At 34.5% G+C, this 19,417-nt stretch overlaps 1 pseudogene; it reads right to left on the bottom strand.

The window, feature by feature from the left end:
- Window positions 1-242: 242 nt before the first annotated feature.
- Window positions 243-6,035, bottom strand: LOC141496429 (phosphatidylinositol transfer protein beta isoform pseudogene; annotated as a pseudogene).
- Between the last annotated feature and the right edge of the window lie 13,382 nt (window positions 6,036-19,417).

Here is a 19,417-nt window from a genome sequence, read left to right as displayed (position 1 = left end):
CCTTAATTAGGAATATATATGCATGTACATATATGCAAAATTATATTATCAGTTTCTCTAGCTCTTCATGTGTTGTATATATATATATATGTATATATATACATATATATCTCCACATATATATATATATGGAGAGAGAGAGAGAGAGAGAGAGAGAGAGAGAGACATATTAAGGTAGAGATATATGTGTATACAATTTCACATACACATAGCTGTGAAAAGTTAACACTGCAAGTTACTAGTCATATTCCTCCTAATTTGTTATGGACAGCACTAGTTCCCCTCACTTTACCTTGATTACATAAATAGCTTGATATAGCCTCTGACCTAACAGAAGATTCATCTAACTTCAGCAGCTAATGTGCCTTAAATGGAACCCTTCTGATGCATAGCTTCTAGCTCTTTCTGAGACCTATTTTCCATTTTTCAAATGTCTTTCAGGAGTCAATCTACTTGTCAATTCAACAAAAGAGCTGGGAGTGGAAGTTGGGTGTTTTTTTTTTAATTTTTCTATTTTACCTCTGCACACCCATCACTTGAATTTGATGGTTATCAACTTGTAGACACACATTTGAGGACAATTTTGATTATTTTCCAGTTCTTTCTTCCAACTGGGTTCCAGAGTTCCTCTTTTGGTTTTGAGTAATTACAATAATGCTGGGTCTTCATCTACTTTGTGATCTGCTAATTTTGCTTAAATTTGTCCTCAATATTGACATTGACAATATTATCCACTTTCCAAGTGTTAGGGCCTAAATCATGTATATTTTCTATTGTTTTCAACTCTGGTTTGGTTTGTGCCAGCTTTCAATTTTAATGAAGAGGTTGTCTTTCATATTGTCATCCACCACAATTGTTCTACAGTAGTGATATGCATTCTGGGTTTTCTCATGAAATACCAAAAAGCCCTCAGAGGCAATCATCCTTAAAAACCCAGGAACTTTACTCTTTAAGTGGTAAGTTTTGTGTGCATACTGCTCCTTCTCTCCATCCTTCCCATAAGGTTCATTTGTTAAGACTTTACTGCCTTTTCCACCTCCTGTTTCATTTTTACTGTCATCTGTCACTGAGTAAAGTTGTCCAACCTGATATTCTTGATTTGAACATGGTAAAACCACATGGAATTTCTTAATCAGAACTATTGTTCTGTTACTGTGACTACTGCCACCTACAGTGCTTGCCTATTTTAAATGTTTGTAAGTATTTTATCCATTTTCTCTAAATAATCAGTTTTGCTGGAATGTATTTTGGCAAGCAGCTTCTGATGATTTCCTTTATTTCTTCTCATTCTTATGAATTTAAAAAAAAATTTTGATACTCTATTTTGTTTTCTTCTCTTGAAAAATACAATCTATTTATTAACTTTATTAATATTTTTAAAAAACCCTGGATTTGACAGTTCAAATTTTATTTTGTTTTTATTTTTATTTATTTTTTAATTTTCATATTTTCTATTTTGGTGATTATTTGAGTTCTAAATTTATTTTTCAGATTTTAAAATTACATTTCCATTTCAATAATTGTTCTTTTTCTCATTCATTTATGAAATAATTTGGAGCTATAAAACTTCTCCTAAATATTTCAGCTAGGAATATTCTTTAAGATTTAGTATATTTCTCATTTCTGTTATTTTTTTCTGATGAAATGTTTTATTATTTTTTGCTCTTTGACCAGTATTTCTAAGTATGTTATTTAGGCTCCAATTGATTTTTAATTCTTTCTTCAAGGGCCTAATTCTTTTCTCATGGACCTTCATTTTTAATTCTTCTTTTGAATCATTGCTGGGTTTTTTAGATACTCGGGGTTCAGTTTTTTTTTCTTAGTGATCTATTAAAATTAGATTATTGTAATTATTGCATAATTGTTCCTTTGTTTCTCCTTATTTTGTTCTGCATCAGATGATACAACTCATCTGACGGGGTGTATGGGGCTGTTTAAGGAGAATTAGCACCTTGGGTGTGAGGGCTCCCCATCCACCTTTGGTATCCATCTAGCACACACCTCTCACCTGTGGCTCTAAGAAACTGTAGCATTTGCAGTGGCCACATCCTAATAAACCATGTTGGCAGGTGGACTAAACCAGATTGAAGGCAGGCCTCAGATGAGTTAGGGGGGATAATACCCCAAGCATGTGAAGACTAACCCCGGTGGAAGAGAATAGTTTGTTCCAATGACCTTGAAGGTGACTGAAGTAGGTGTTGTGGAGAGCTTAGAACTTGGTCAGACCAGAAAGACAACAAGGTCATTCACTGCATACCAGACCATTTCTGGTTGTATTGTACAAACTTTTATCTTGCCATCAGACTTTGATGAATCTGGAAAAGAGAGTGAAGCTAACAACTGTGCAACTCTGCATCATTTAAATCCAAGTCACACAGGAGTCAGCATCTCTCTTTGTTCCTCTTTGAAATAATGATGTCTTCATATTCATCATTTCTATCTACACAATAAAACTCCATTCGATTTATAAACCATTGTTGTTGTGTCTGTTGTTTTATAGCCATTCTCCAATTGATATTCATCCACTTTGTTTTCAGGACACTGAAAGAAATATTTATAAATGAAAAAAACTAAAGGAACTCCCTCTAGTAAGACTGTTCTAGGGAGATATATCACTTACTTTTAAAAAAGGAGCAGAAAAGAAAAGAAGAGAAAAGAAGACAAGTCTCTAATGTAATAAAGAACATACTTTGGGCTTGTGACATAGCATTCTTATCAGGACATTGAACTCTGGAATTATGACTATGTAGATGGTATTTTCCCAGGAAGTGTCTCCTTGCCCTTTGGCATTGAGTGGACCATAATGAAATAGTTGGGATTAGAAAAAGGATTTTTAGCTGTCAACACTCCTAGGCTCCAGTTTCTATGTGGGGGAAAAAAGAGAAATGACTTTGTCATTTTACTTTTCTTTAGTGGAATGGTAGTATCACTCCCTTGGCAGTGTGTTTTAAAGGTCTATATGGAACTTACAAAGTTCAGATAGATTAAGTTGAATTTCTTATTTCAATCCTAATTTTTATATTTGATTGATTTTGGAAATGAGTTTAGGTACAAAGGGCATTCCAAAGTCTTCAGGTAAACAAAATATGTTGCTATAAGGAGTAAGAAACAATTAGATGAAAAATGAAATAGTGTTAGAGGTAAAGATAATGCTTTCCTTAATTTTTCTTTTTTTCTTTAAGACAATGGGGTTAAGTGACTTGCCCGAGGTTACACAACTAGGCAATTATTTAGTGTCTGAGGAAAGATTTGAACTAGGTCCTCCTGACTCCAGGGCCAGTACTCTATCCACTGTGCCACCTAGCTGCCCCAGGATAATGTTTTCTAAGTGATGTGATTTTGGTAGTTTTGGCATTAATCATTTTGTCTTTCTCCCAGATATTTTCTTAGAAACTTACTGGTATTTTAAATTTTAGGAAAAGACAAAGATTTTCATTACACAGTTTGTAAAAACAGACAATTTCTTGTAGAGACCATAATTAACTTCATACTATGGTGTAAAATGATAAATAATGGATATCAGATTCTTTCCCAAGAATGGGTTTTGCTAAGAAAGAATATGAAGTTAATAATAATAGTAGCTAACATTTATATTATGGTTTAAGGTTGATCAAATGTTTTATATTTATTATCTCCTTTAATTCTCACAAAAACCATGAGGAAATTGAAATCTGAGAGAGTTTAAATGCCCATGATCATATTGCTATTAAGTATTGAGGCAGGATTTCAGTTCATGTCTTCCTGATTTCAAGACCAGCATTCATACATTCATTTTCTGAAATTTTGGGGGAAATGGGGAGCAAGGAGCTATTAAAGGAATAGAAAGGGATGTAAAAGTAGAAGACTGAATATTCCAAAGATTTACTTAGCTAAGTTAATGTTTTGTCATGGTCCACTCCTACTCAGAATAGTGTCATTAACTGACTTGTATCTAATTGATTCACATTTCTATTGTACAGTACTAGAAAAGAGTTTTCCAGAAGTAAAATGGACTTTTTTTGAGAAGTAGTAAGTCTCCTATCTCTGTAGCTCTTTATATAAAGGCTAAATAACCACTCTTTGAAATTCTCCCCTTACTCAATAATAAAATATAGTTCTTCTCATCTCCAATTGACTTTAAGACTGAAAGGAACCTTAGAAGTGATTTGGTTATACCCCTACTGATATTTTACTGATGAAAACAACAAGCAAAAAACATGGAGAGATGAAAATGAAGGTCACATATTAAATGATAGAAATGGAATTTGAATCCAGGTCTTTTTACTTCAGTATCAATTTAGTATTCTTTCCTATTCGTTACACTGTTTCTATTTGTTACACTATTCCTATTTGTTACAAGGTTCTTTTCAACATTTTAATAAATTATTTGGTTCATAATAAGTTGCATGTTCAGAAATTAGGGGAATCAGAATAAATTTGGAAGTACAGTTAATATAGTGGGTGGCAGAATGGATATCCAAAAACAAACAAGAGCAAATAAAAATCCCCACAAAACCATGAGTTAAATCTCAGTTTTAACTAGTCCAAAGTAATGGGAACTTTTCCCCAGATAATCAAAATTTAGAGGACCTCTAATTTAATACACATCCTCTTTCAAAAGCAAAATTAAAAAAAACAGGTTCTCTATCCTGCTTGACTGGATTTTTATTAACTGCTGGTTGTATGGCTTTCATATGATGATTTACAGGGTTGATTTGAGGAAAAAAGTCATGATGTTTGCTCTTAACATGATTTGTAATATGTTCCCTTTGCTTTTGCCTTGTCATTTGCCCCAGGGAGTATAGCTGCAAATTTTACCTCTATTGAATTTAACAAGATAGGAATAAATGTTACATTCTGCTTTCGTTCTTCAATTATCTAAGACTCCTGTGGATATATGATCTCTTATTCCTTTTCAAACACTAAATCTGGATTATTCCCACTACCTACCTTTTTGGCTTCTGTTCTCATGTTGCAGATACCATATGATCATCAACCATGTTGAATGAGTCCTCCGAAAATGTATGTTAGATTATTCCTCCTGAGAGTTTATTGCTTAGATGACAAACTTAATTTTTCCCTGGCAAATTACATACATTGATTACAGTATCTCTTCCAAACTTTCTCTGCTGCCCTTAGTTCAAGTTCATGAACTCTTCACTCTCCTCTTTACAAAAGATCTTGCCTCATATTATAATAATAAAATTGTGAACATCTGTTGGATATCCCTTATTTCCAGTTTGCTACCTTATCCTTGACCACATTCTCTTCTCCTTTGTCCATGTATCAGGTGCATCTCCTTGCCAAAGCCAATCCTCTCTATGTGTATCCTTGATACCAGCCCAGCTTGTTTAATTGAGTATCTTCTGCATGAGTTTGCTATTTCTACCATCCCCTTGCTCTTTCTGGTCCTCAAATTTTTTTTTATCTACTATCTTCTTCCAAAATGTTTGAAAGCATATCTGAATACCTACCAGTATAAACAAAATACCACTTTACCTTGACTTCCCCTTATGCTATTGTGCTATAGCTCTCCTCGCTTTCAGTTGTCTATACTCATTGTCTCTACAATACTCACTTCTCAGTCTCTTACACTATGATTTCCAAATCTACCTCTTCACTAAAATTACTCTCTCCAAGATTTCTACATGATATGATGTCTTCATTGCATTATCCAATTGCTCTTTCAAATTCTTAATTCTTAACTTCTTTTGGGTTTGATGATTTTGATTACTCTCTCCTTTCTAGATGTTCTATACTCCTTAGGTTTCTGATAATCCTCCTCCTCTTTCTATTGCACCACAGTCCCCATTTGTCTGACTGTTCCTTCTTAGGTTGTTTTTGTTGAATTGTCATTCTTGCTCTATATCTGTCGATATATATCAAGATTCTGTCCTGGATCCTCTTCATTTCTCTACATGCATTCATTGGCTTAGAGATTTTATCATCTCCCTTGGATTCAACTGTCATTTTTAAGCAGATGACTCATAATTCTACATATCTTATAATTCCCTTCTTACCTCCACATTGACTTCACCTAGATGTCCCAAACGCATGTCCAAAATGGAAACCTTTATCGTTTTCCTTGTCTATCCCCTTTTCTGACTTCTATATATCTACCAAAGATATTACTAACCTTTGTTATCCAGATACACAAAATCAAAATCATCCTCAACTTTTTATTCTCTTTCTCCCTTTCAATTTTTATGTTTGGTGTCTTCCTTCTCTTTTCATCTTTAAATAATCTTGGGATGTTTTTTTTGTAGTTCAGTAGCTCATCAAGCTTCCTCACATCTTTCCATATCTGTCCATTAATGAAACCACCACTTTACTTCAGATTCCCAAAATGCTCTCATCAATGATGCTTTCTTGTGCCAATTATTCCAACAAAAAAAATGGTGTGGGTATGAAAGAAGGATTAGGGAATGGTAATTAATTAGTGATGCTCTTTTTTTTCAAATTGCCTTTGGTTTTTTTATGTTTTCTCTCCTCATTCAAATACAATTCAACCTCAGAATCTTAAAAGTCATGTTATTTCCATCATAGAATCCTTTGTGTTTACTTGTTGAATCTATTTGTTTTTTCCTTTCTTATTTTTCTTCTATGTCCATTGTCCTTGATGGAAAATTGATTTTTATAAATAGAAATCTTTGGAAATTTTCTTCCTTCTTATTTCATCTTTAAATATTCTTGGGATGATTTTTTCTTAGTTGGGTATCTCATCAAGCTTCCTTTCATCCACTTCTCAATGTTTTGTTGGGAAGTTTTATTAAGTCAGGACTGCTCCTAATTTTCTGTCACCTTTCTCTATATAACATTTTATGGATTCTTACTTTGGGCAAAGTCCTTTTACCATGTCTAAAAATGATGTATAAGTTTGTGACATGACATTTTGCTTTCAAATTTGTTTCAATCTGTGAAGAATTTCACTGGATTCACCATAGTTTCTGTACAAGGGTGGTAGTCATTTGCATGATATTATTTAATATGCTATAGTATATTTCAATGAATAAATAGATGGATAATATTTTTGATAAGGTTCTAGTTGAAACTTTCTGAACAACTTGGACCTAACCTTTTTGATGAAAGATCTATGAGGATTCATAAATAGGAATATTAGAGAATATATTTTCCTTAACATTATATAATATCCTTATATAGTACTCATGTAAAAATCATAAATATATATGACTAAATGTATTATTTGCATATTATATTGTAATAATAGTCACAATAAAGAAAATATTAGTAAATTATAGCTAAATAGAACAAAATAGAGATAAACAACATATTACATAATGAATTGGCTTGAAAGTCATAGAAACATTGAGATAATTGATTTAATGAAAATGTTAATGATACAGCATACTAAAATTTATGGAATATATCTAAATCAGCACTCTGATGAAAATGTCTTTCTCTGAAAATGTTTTAACAAAGTAGAAAGGAAGAATTAACAACTCCACTTAGCAACATTTGCTTCACAAAAAATAAAACTAATTAAACAGAACTTTTAAAAAATTAAAGTATTAATCAAACAATTTGGCAATTCAATCAATTAAAGAAAGATAAAAGCCAAATTTCAAACTTAAAAAAATAAGAAGATGAATTCAAATAAAAACAAAGAGAATTTATAAAAAAATGCTATTTTATAATCATATTCTTGAATGCCTGAGAATTTAAGGGAGATTATGAATAGGTACAAAATTAAAAATACCTAAATTTAAAAAAATCAGGGAATAGACACTATAAGCAGCTCAACCACAGAGAGTCAAATTGAAGAAGTCAAAAAGGATCCACCAAATGAAAAAAACAAATGTCCAAATGTATGTATAATCAGACATTATTAAAATTTAAATGGCCCCTAATATTTCTGCTGAATAAAATTTTCTCAATAGAAGATAAACTTTATCAAACTGCTTTCTTATTACAAATATGGTCTTTCCCCTCAAACAAGGATCAGATAAACAGAGAAAGAACTATATTCCAATATTGCTAGTGAACTTTAGTACAAAAAATTAAAAGATCTTATCAATGAGATTAAAACAATGAATCAGAAAAACTCTAATTTTGACTATTGAATTTATATTAGAGGTATATGGCTACTTCAATATTAGGTAACAATTAGAATAGTCTTATTTTTATTGTACTTGACCTGTCATTCATTAGTATAGGAAAATTTATCTCAAAATTTCCTTTGCTAATGCAGATTAGTTATTGCTCTGCAATTTGCAATAATAGGGAGCTGCCCAAAGTACTGAGTTTCAATGACTTCCCAAGGTCGCTTAACCAGTTTTTAGGACTTGAAGTAAGTTCTTCCTGACTCTGAAATCAGTTCTCTACTCTATACCATACTGATTCTCAAGTAAACCAAAAATAAATCAGCAACCACTATATGATTGTATTATTTGACAAAATATAGCCTTCATTTAGGTTTTAATCAAGCATATTTCTATAATTGAGAACTTATATTATGTATAATGGCAACATTTCCCAATAAATTCAACTAAAGCAAAGTCTCCATTTTCACATTATTCAGCATATTACATCTGTCATTCCTGAAAGTTCAGTAATATTTCATTATACTGAAACACTGTTGACCAGAGTGCTACCCATAGGACTAGACAATCTTTGGTCTTTTTTTAATAGAACAATAGATCTGAAACCCATCCCTGCATTCATTCCTAGAAAGAAGACAGGTGGTTGGATAACATTTATAAAATGAAACCAAAATTATCCTTATTTTCATATGATTTGATGGTTTGCTTAGAAAATCATGGGGAATTGGGGAGGCTAGGTTATGCAGTAGATATAGCACTGGCCCTGGAGTCAGGAACACCCGAGTTCAAATCCGACCTCAAACACATAATAATTACGTAGCTGTGTGGCCTTGGGAAAGCCATTTACCTTGCAAAAATCTAAGAAAAAAAGAAAAAAGAAAATCATGGGGAATCAAAGAAAAAATTATTTGCAATGGTCAATGGCTTCGGTAATGCAACAGATATAAAATAATCACTGTTTCTGTACATTACTAACAAAACTTTGGAGGAAGTGATGGAAGAAATTCCATTTAAAACAGCTTAATAAGCACAAAGCATTTGGGAGCAAAACTCCCAAGACACATAATAATAATTGTCCTTCATTCTCAAAAAAGACTACTACATCAGGGAGGTGATACCACATGAATTGGATTTGAGTGAGGGGAAGCTGTGCTAAATCACCAGCCTCACTTTCTCCTCCAGAGCCATCTGGGACCAGTGGCCATATAGGAATCAGGATGACTGGAGATGACTCTGGATGTGAGGCAGTCAGGGTTAAGTGACTTGCCTAAGATCACACAGCTAGTAAATGTCTGAGGCTGGATTTGAACTACCATCCTCCTGACTCCAAGGCCATGCACTATCCATTGCTCTATAAGACTTAAATAAATACAATGCTCAAGTAATATGAATAGTCTACTTTCTGAAATAGGAAGAAAAAGGATTTTTATATAAAGAACAATTATCTACTTTTGAAGAAACTATCTCTCAGGCAAAATATTAAAGAGATACAGATTGTTCTAAATTCCACATTAAGAAATAATCTTCAGTTGAATACTGGGAAGAGCTGTTTGAAGACAGAACAATGTCCAAGGTGGCAATGGCTGGAGGGTCCTATGGTTCAATTCATTTGCATGTAAATCTTTGAAGAGCTTTAAAATTTATACATGTCAAAGTTATTTACTAAAAAACAGTTTGGGGATATGGGAAAATTATTTAAAGACTATTCAGTTCTTATCAACTAGACAGTCATATTTCTTGAGTTTTACATCTTGAGGAAAAAGTGATCACTAGGCTCTGATCTGTGGCATTAAAAGCCGGTAAGAAACCAGAGAAGAAGTTTTAAGGCAAAGGTAGAGAAAGAGATAGACAGAAGTGGAATCAAAAGAATAAGCTATGGGGCAGCTAGGTGGCGTAGTGGATAAAGCACTGGCCTTGGAGTCAGGAGTACCTGGGTTCAAATCCCATCTCAGACACTTAATAATTACCTAGCTGTGTGGCCTTGGGCAAGCCACTTAACCCCATTTGCCTTGCAAAAACCTAAAAAAAAAAAAAAAGAATAAGCTATGTTCAGAAAACTCATGTATACTTATTAACAAATACTTAAAACATAAAATAATAACTCATCTCACAGCATGGAAGGAACTAGGAACTAGGAAGTAATGACACCTTTAAGATATTTAACTTTAACCTCACATCTGTGCTGTCTATGCAACTCACAAGTTTGAATCTTTTTGTAAGGTAGATATGGATCTTTAGTGTTTTGAGCTAAAGAATCCTCCTTGCAGGTCATCTATTGCTCTAAGAAGTGATGTAGTTATGTGGAGCCCCTCCTGCTAGGGAACTGTTGCAAATTTAGGAATCTAAGAATTTTCAAATTCACCAGACAATCACCAAGACAGGAAAGTTCTCCTCTCAGATTGATTATTCAATCACTTATACTCAGGAAAAGAATCATAGGTCTGAAGATTCAATCGGGGACTTAAGGTACAATCTTGAGTTTGTCTAAAAATGGTCATTTTCTCAATTACATTTTGTTCAGATCTCCATGTTTTGTTAGTTTGTTTTAGGTGAAAGTCCAAAGGGGAGAGGTGGCACTAGGTATATCCTGAGTGATTTGAGAGGGAGGAAGAACTTTTTCACAGCTCTCATGGTCCATTATGGGAATTTCCTTTCCAAGCTCAGTCACCAATCATCTTCTAAATGGTCCTCCAGTCCCAGGAACCAAAAGACCAATCTGGAACTGCCTGTCCTCTACCCAGGGATGAATAGCAGTGGTGGCAGTCAGCTCTATTGTCCCAATGAAAAGAGAACAAAATTTGTTTAGTTCTGTGGGAAACCCTCTAGTCGTCCCTGCTTCACATGTAATGAAATATTACTGATCTTTGAGAAATGATAAGGATATGCAGCATTACCTAAGTGGATAGAGATCTAGGCTTAGAGTTAGGAAGATCCAGTCCCACATTAAACTCATGAGACGATGAGTCACCTCTCTCAGGACAAGTCTCTCAGCCAACTCTCTCAGATTATAAATTGAGGAGTAAGGTATTATCTACAATGGCAGTAGGAATTTTCTCACTTATTCCTTATCCCATTGAACCATAGGGAAAAATAGGAAGCACAGACTTGAGGAACTTAGAGAAATACATGAAGACTTGTATGTATTGGCAAAAAGGGAAAAAAGCAGAGACAGAACAGTATCTATGATGAATAAAGACAAAGTACAAGCAAACAAAAGCCCAACCAGAATATGGCTCAAAGGTAATGAATGGTCAGTGTTAGTTCCAGATGGCTTATATTAGAGCACACTATATTCCTCTCTACAGAGAGGTGGTGGATTACAGTGGTATAGTATCTTGTCAACTGTCACTGTATTAGTCAGTTAATCCAAAAACATTTATTTATTTATTTTTTAGGTTTTTGCAAGGCAAATGGGGGTTAATTGGTTTGCCCAAGGCCACTCAACTAGGTAATTATTAAGTACCTGAGGCTAGATTTAAACTCAGGTACTCCTGACTCTAGGATCAGTGTTCTATTCACTGTGCCATCTAGATGACTATCAATAAACATTTATTAAGCACAATGGGTCAGTCACTGTTCTAAGCCCTAAAATTGATTTTAAAAGTTTTGCTTAACTTTTTTTTGTAAGGGTGAGTAATATACTGGGATATTTACTGGGAAAGAAAATGTTAAATAAAGAAAGCATTGTCATTAGCTAAACAATAGTTGATTATAGTTAAGCAGGATACAAAATACTCAATATGTACTTAGGAATTTTTGTTTCTTTTGTATTTCTCCAAGTGCAGCATTTCATGATTTATGCATAGAAAATAATTATTTCCTTGCTTTGATATAAAAATGAACAGCGTGCACATTCATTGAACAATTTAGCCTTGTCTTTTCTTTTTTAATCTTGCTTTTCTGGACTAACCTGTGAGCCTATGCTACTTTAAATAGACCCAGAATGTTCATTTCATGTTTCTGTGAGTTTGGACAAATCATTTTAACCCCATTACCTCATCTATAAAATGAGATTTAAAATCCTTTCAATGTCTACCTACCTCCCAGATAGACTTTAAACTGGAGATTTTTTTTTTTACTCTAGGGCAAATATCAGCAACAAGACTTATAATATGGAATACATAGTCTGTCGAGTAAAGGTGGAAAGGAAAAGAGCAGCTGAAGGCAGCGACCCCAGAATGCTGGCCACTTCTGGGGAGACTTCCTCAGGGCAGAGCTGCTCCTCATATGGCCATCTGGTACCTTTTCAAGAATAACCAATTGTTCTTGTTAACTAAAATGCTAAAGAACTTTGAGTACTTTCTGCATCTCTTAAATTTAATACCCACCAAATTTGGCATTTTGGGGACAAAGCCCAGAATGTAATACCTTAGTTATGGTTCTGCTTGAAGGGATGGTATTAGGAAAGAATTATGATAAAGTTGAAGTGATATATAAAAGTGCTACTAATAATAGCTGGTGGCAGCTACTAGACTTGAGACCTAGCATGAGGTAAGAATGAAAAACCCTCTCTAGGACTTTAATCTGTAATTCCAACCACCTTTTAAAGATGTGGCAATGTAAGAGTGCTCTCTTTCTTCCACCTATCTGATTTCCAATCACTGAATGTCATTGTTCCTTCTTGTGGGGTCTTAAGTGGCCCACCAGTGAGGCTGGGGTTTTCTCTGAAACTCTGAAAATTGTACCCAGCTGTTTCACATGTCTTCCTAGCAACTGATATAATTCGGTATGGGTTAAAAGGATATCAACACTGCCACACTCTTTTCCTTTTCCCAGATTAATCAAAAAAATAGAGAATACTGACAAATGCCATCTGCTGATTTTTCCAAAAGACAAGTTTCAGTGGTATGGCCAGCAGGTGCCTCAGCTTTTTCTAGCATGCAGTACCAAAATAATCACCATGGTAACATCCTTAGGGCAGATTTCCAAACAGATTTATTGTGAACACAGAAGCTACATAGCACTTTCAAACAGAAATCCAGGCAAATGGGAATAGAGGGAAGTTGTTTGGATGACGGAGAGCAAGGTTGGACTAACCCAGAAACAACCCTATGCTCCCCTGCTCAAGGGAGGGTATGCTCCAAGTGGTGAGTAAAATAGTAACTGATCTTATAGTCTGGTTCTGGATTTTACCTCACTTCTCACTCAATTTCTAACCCTTTGATCTTAGAGATATTAGCTTATAAAATGAAGAATGAGCCAAATCACTCTCCATCACCATATTGGTAAATAGAGGACTGGGAAAACTGAGTTCAAATCCTCTCAGAGACTTAGTAACTTCATGACTCTGGACAAATCAATTAATATCTATGTATTTACATATACATATGTGTGTGTGTATTACTCTGTACTCCTTAAGGTGTTATACAGATGATAATTATTTTGATATTAGGGAGAACAAGAAAATTTCTGAATCTATTGGAATGACAAGGAGGTATTGAGGGAAAAGGACAAGATTTTATGTATTTCACAGTAAAACATGAACCTTGAGCCCTCATAGACAGAAAGACTGATGTATGATTGATTCCTTTAAGACCTAACTCAAATCTCAACATATTGAAGAGGCTTTTTCTAGTCTTCCTAGCCACTACTGTCTTTTCCTCTGAGATCATCTTTCATACAACCCCCCCCACCTTTCACACATATGTGTGATGTATATTTGTATATACCTAGTTATTTACCTGCTATATCTTCTATTAAAATGCAAATTCCTTGATAATGGACTATTTTCTCCATTCTTTGTACCCTATATCATAAAACATAAGAGTTGATTCTTTCCTCAGCTCTTTTCTCTGTCTCTCTGTCTTCTTTCTTTCTTTCTTTTCTTTTTCTTTCTTTCTTTCTTTCTTTCTTTCTTTCTTTCTTTCTTTCTTTCTTTCTTTGTCTCTTCTCCTCCTCCCCTCCTTCCCCTTCTCCTCTCTCTTCTTTTTCTCCTTCTCACCCTCTTTTCCTTCTTTCTTCTCTTTTGCCTCCTTTCTTCTTCATCCTCCTTCTCTTCTTCTTTTTTCCTCCTCTTTTCCCTAATCCTCTTCCTTCTTTCTCTTCCTCCTCCTCTTTCATCTTATTCTGCTCCTTCTTTTGCTCCTCCTCCTCCTCCTCTCCTGAATGGATTTAATGATCATTTTTGTACAGATGACTCACAGATCTATATGCCTAACCCCAATCCCTTCATGGAGCTTTAGATCCACATCCTCAGATATTCATTGGACATGTCAAACTGTATATCCTGGAAACAAATGCAACATGTTCAAAGCAATCTATTATATTTTTTCCCAAACCCACCAGTTTCTCCAACCTCCCTATTTCTGGTGAAGATACCATGATTTTTCATGTCTATTAGATTTGTAACCTCAGCACCATCCTCCATTCTTCCCTCTTCTTCAGTCCACATATCCAATCCAAGGTTGTTAAACATCTCTGATCCCTTCCCTCTATTAACACAGCCACTACCTTGTTTCAAACTCTCATCACCTCTTGCTATTGCTTAATTTTCTTCCTGGCTCAAGTCTCGCCTTCCTCCTGTCAATGTTCCATCTAGCTGCCAAAGTGAATTTTCTTAAACAATAATCTAGCCACATTATTGTCTTATTCAGTAAACAAATATGGATTTTTCTGTTTAATTTTAAATTCTTTTTTCTAGTTCAATTTTTCTTTCCAGCTTTATTATATATTATTTCCCCTTCTCTACTCTACAATCTAGAACACTGGTCTTCTCTCTAGTCTCCTTTTTTAAGATTTTTATGAACCCCATTACTCCCAAAACATCTTATATTTAACTACTATGCATGTTTGAATTCATTTATTTACACATATAAATATTTCTATATATATATACTTGCTTTCTAGTAACAATCCAGCAAAACAAAACAAAACAAACAAAATACACACTCTTTAAGAGTGGAGATTTTTAAATCTTTGTATTTACATCACTAGCATTTATCACAGAGTTTGGTACATACTAGTGTTTAAACCATTTTTGTTTTTTGATTGATTACTTGCTTCATTGCACATATATGTAATATATCCTTCTCTTATGTGTCATCACAAATACTCAAATATGCATACATATATACTTTTTATATGTATATGCATTTGCCACAATTGTGTGGGGTAGGGGTGGGGAAAAGGAAAGATTTGTATGCCATATCTATCCCTTGTCTTGATTGAATCTTAGGAAAAGTAAAGAATCCACTTCACTAATTCATTGGTTCATCATTGAGTCCCTCTTTCTCTTGATCCTCCTTTGGTCTAGATAATGTTGTCTTCTAGATATGAGATTTCTTGCTTTTTATTCCATTTTCCTAATGACTTCTTAATGTTTATGCCCCTGTTCCAGATGCCTTGAAATCTTTTCTTTTTTCATATCTCTATTGTCTGCCTCACCCTTGCCTAAGCCTTTAGCTCTTGTTTCCTCCAGCCCTTGTCCTTGTGCCTATTTTGAGACAGTTGAACTTTTTCATAATCCCACTGGTTCTCCTGGAACCAGTTTGTGTCTAGAAACTTAGCTGGGGTCTAATAATTATGAAATTAAAATATTAGGGAAAAGGGATATAATTTAGTACAAGAAAATAGAAAACCATCTCCTAGACTCCAGCTATTTTATATAATGATTGTCATAGAAGTTGATTTATTTATTTCATATCCTCACTGCATTTTAATTCTTCCAAAAATTGATCTATAGAATTTCTCATGTTCATCACAGTATAAGTAGATGATTTTTATGATTTCTTCAATGTAATGGAGGTTTGGAGCACATGGAACAAACTTTTGATGGTATCTCTTCAAAAAGAGAGACTGGTGGTCTGCATCTGGGAGAATCTGTCATGACATATAAAAGAAATGCCTTGAAGAGGTACTCTTTAAGCCTTCCATTTACCACATGATCAGCAGACCAGAATAAGTTACAGAATGTCTGTGCATTCTCTCTCCCAGGATCTCTCTCAGACCCTTCCATTACATGTCATGAAGCTTATCCAGGGAACAAGCTCCCAGTCTCTCCATGCAGAAATATGTCATCTGAGTAATCTGCACATGTGCCAGAAATTATCTCTCATTATACACAAACCCATAAATAGTAATGTAATATAATGTAATGTAATCAGAAAATCCTCCAATTTTAAGAGACATCACCTTTATACAACTTGGAAAATACATCAGGGGTCTTGCCTGATACAGATGGGTCTTGCCGTCTGTATCACTGCAATGAACTTGTGACTTCTCAGGATTTCCATCTATCCTACAACTGAAACCTGCATGAGTTGTCTCTCCTAATTAGAATGTTGACTTTTTGAGAGCAAGGGCCTTCTCTTTTCTATTTGTGTCTCTAATACATAAGCACAGAATTTGGTACATAAGTGCTCTATAAATACTGTTTCAAAAATTCTAAAGAAATCAAACTCTGATGTCTAATTTCCCTGCACAGGTCTACCAATGAAGATATGAGGTGAAGGAAGAGAATAAACTTTTATGGGGTGTCTAGTTTCTACAAGAGATTATGCTGAATTACAAATATTAAGAGAAAGCCTGGTGAGACTTTCTTTACCATTGCAGATATGTATCTGTTTTGTGACTTAAGGAATTAGAAAGCTGACTTGGGCAGCAAGAGGTCAAATGACTTCAACTAGAATGTGTGAGAAGTGGGTTTTGAACCCAGGATTTCTTGATTCTGACACTTGTGGTCTTTATTTTATTCATTTTTTATTTTTTTTAACAAAAGAGATTTAATTTTGTTGTTTTAAGTAGTATTTTATTTTTTAAATTACATGTAAAGATAATTTTTAACAGATTTAAAAAAAAACTTGAGTTCCAAAATTTCTTCCTCCCTCCCTTTCTTCCCCTCTTCCTAAAATTATAAGCAATTAGATTAGATTATTTATGTACAATCATGTAAACATGTTTTCATATTAATCATATGAAAGAAAAAATCATAAAAAAGTGAAAATAACTTTCTGCATTCAGGCTATCAATTCTTTCCCTGATGTGGAAAAAATTTTCTATCATGAATCCTTTGGAATTGTCTTGAATTATTATATTGCTGAAGAGAGGTAGTTATTCATAATTAATCATCATAATTGATATTTGTAGTATATACAGTGTTTTCCTGGCTTTGATCATTTCCCATCTAAGTATTTCCAGATTTTTTTGAAATCAGCTTCCTCATCATTTTTTTGTTTATTTATTTTTATATTATTACAATAATTTTGCTATAAGAGTAAACCTAGACCCCCCCACTCCCCTCCAAGAGGATGAGAAACCTCAAGAATAGTGAGAGAGAGAAAACAAAATGTATTTCAGTCTATGTTCAGATTCCAATGGCTCTGTCTCTGGGGTGAGTTGCCTTCTTTATCATAAGTCCACCAGAGAAGTTGCTTCAATATTTTTCCCACAGTTGCTATTACTAGCTGTATTTTACTTGGTTCTATTCCTCCCACTCTCATTTATTCTATTCTCTCTCTCCTTTCAGCCTGTCCCTGTCCAAAAGTGTGTTGTCTCTGAGTACCCTCTCCCATAAACTTCCCTCTCTTCTACCACCTATTCCCCTCTTCCCTCTCCCTATTCCCCCTTATCCCATCCCTTTCTTCTCATTTTTCTCTAGGGTAAGATAGATTTCTATACCCTATTGTGTATGATATTTCCTCTCTGAGCCATTTCTGATGAGAATGAAGGTTCACTCATTCCCCCTCACCTTCCCCCATTTTACTCCATTGAAAAAGCTTTTTCTTGACTCTTATGTGAAATATCTTAGCTTTTTCTTCTTCTCCTCTCTTCCTTCCAGTATTTCCCTTTATTACTCATTGACTCCATCTTTTTACTATATTATACCATTATATTCCACTCCTTCCTGTGTTCTGTCTATATATGCTCCTTCTAACTGCTTTTATAAATGAGAAAGTTCATATGAGTCGTCAATATCTTCTTCCCATGCAGGAATACAAACAGTTCAATATCATTAAGTTCCTCATAGTTAGTCCTTCTCCTCCACCTCCTCTGTGGTTCACCAGAATCCAGTACTTGAAGATTAAACTTTCTGTTCAACTCTGGTTGTTTCAATAGGAAAGTTTGAAAGTCCCCTGTTTCATTGAAATTCCATTGTTTCCCCTGAAAGAGGATGTTCAGTTTTGCTGCATAGTTGATTCTCAGTTGCAAACCAAGATCTTTTGCCTTCTAGAATATCATATTCCAATCCCTACGAGCCTTTAATGTAGATGCTGCCAGATCCTGTGTAATCCTGACTATAGAGCCTCGGTAGTTGAATTGTTTGTTTCTGGCAGCTTTTAGTATTTTCTCTTTGACTTGGGAGTCTTGGAATTTGGCTATAATATTCCAGGAAGTTTTTCTTTTGGTATCTCTTTCAGGAAGTGACCAGTGAATTCTCTCAATTTCTATTTTACCCTTTGCTTCTGGGATCTCGGGGCAATTTTGCTGTATTATTTCTTGAAAAAATGAAATCTAGGCTCTTCTCCTGATTGTGGCTTTCAAATAGCCCAATAATTTTTAAGTTATTTCTTCTGGATCTGTTTTCAAGGTCAGTTGTTTTTCCAATGAGATATTTCACATTTTCTTCTAATTTTTGGCTTTTTTTGGAAGAGTTTCATTTCTTCCTAATTTCTCACAAATTCATCAGCTTCCTTTAGTTCCATCCTGCATTTGAAGGAGTTATTTTCTTTAGAGAACTTTTTAATCTCCTTTTCCTACTGGCCAGTTCTGCTTTTTAAGGCATTCTTCTCATTTGCCTTTTGTTTTGCTTTTTCCATTTGACCTAAACTGTTTTTTAACATATTATTTTCTTCAGTATGTTTTTGTATTGCTTTCATCAAGCTGCTGATTTGGTTTTCATTTTTCTGCATCACTCTAATTTCTTTTCCCAATTTTTCCTCCATGTCCCTTAATTCCTTTTAAAAGTCTTTTTTGAGCTCATCCATGATCTGAGTCCACTTTCTATTTCTCTTGGAGGTTTTGGATATGTAAGCTTTTATTTTGTTGTCATCTGTGTATGTGTTTTGATCTTCCATGGGACCAAAGTAATTTTCTATGGTCAGATTCTTCTTTTTCTGTTGTTTACTCATTTCCTCAGCCCAAGACTAATTTACAGCACTTTCAAGGCTTCAGGGTTTTTTGGGACACCCCACTTGGGACCTTTGTTCCTCCAAAGTCTTATGCTTTCTTGCCTGTGCTTGTGAGGAGGAGCCCTGCTATCTTAGTATGGAAGACCAAACTGCAACCTGGATCTGAGTGTGGGCAAACAGCAGAATCCTGACCAGGGAGAGCAAAGAGATTTCTTCAGTCTGTGGGCTGTGCTATAGAGGTGTAGGCTTGCTTCCCCTTGATTCTCACTGCAGGTTCTGTGATGGGTGCTCCTCACTTCACACTCATTCTGG

Source organism: Macrotis lagotis, chromosome 8, assembly GCF_037893015.1.
Source record: "Macrotis lagotis isolate mMagLag1 chromosome 8, bilby.v1.9.chrom.fasta, whole genome shotgun sequence".
Classification (NCBI taxonomy): domain Eukaryota; kingdom Metazoa; phylum Chordata; class Mammalia; order Peramelemorphia; family Peramelidae; genus Macrotis; species Macrotis lagotis.
The sequence above is the reverse complement of the archived record's forward strand: the minus strand, read 5'-3'. Positions and strand labels throughout refer to the sequence as shown.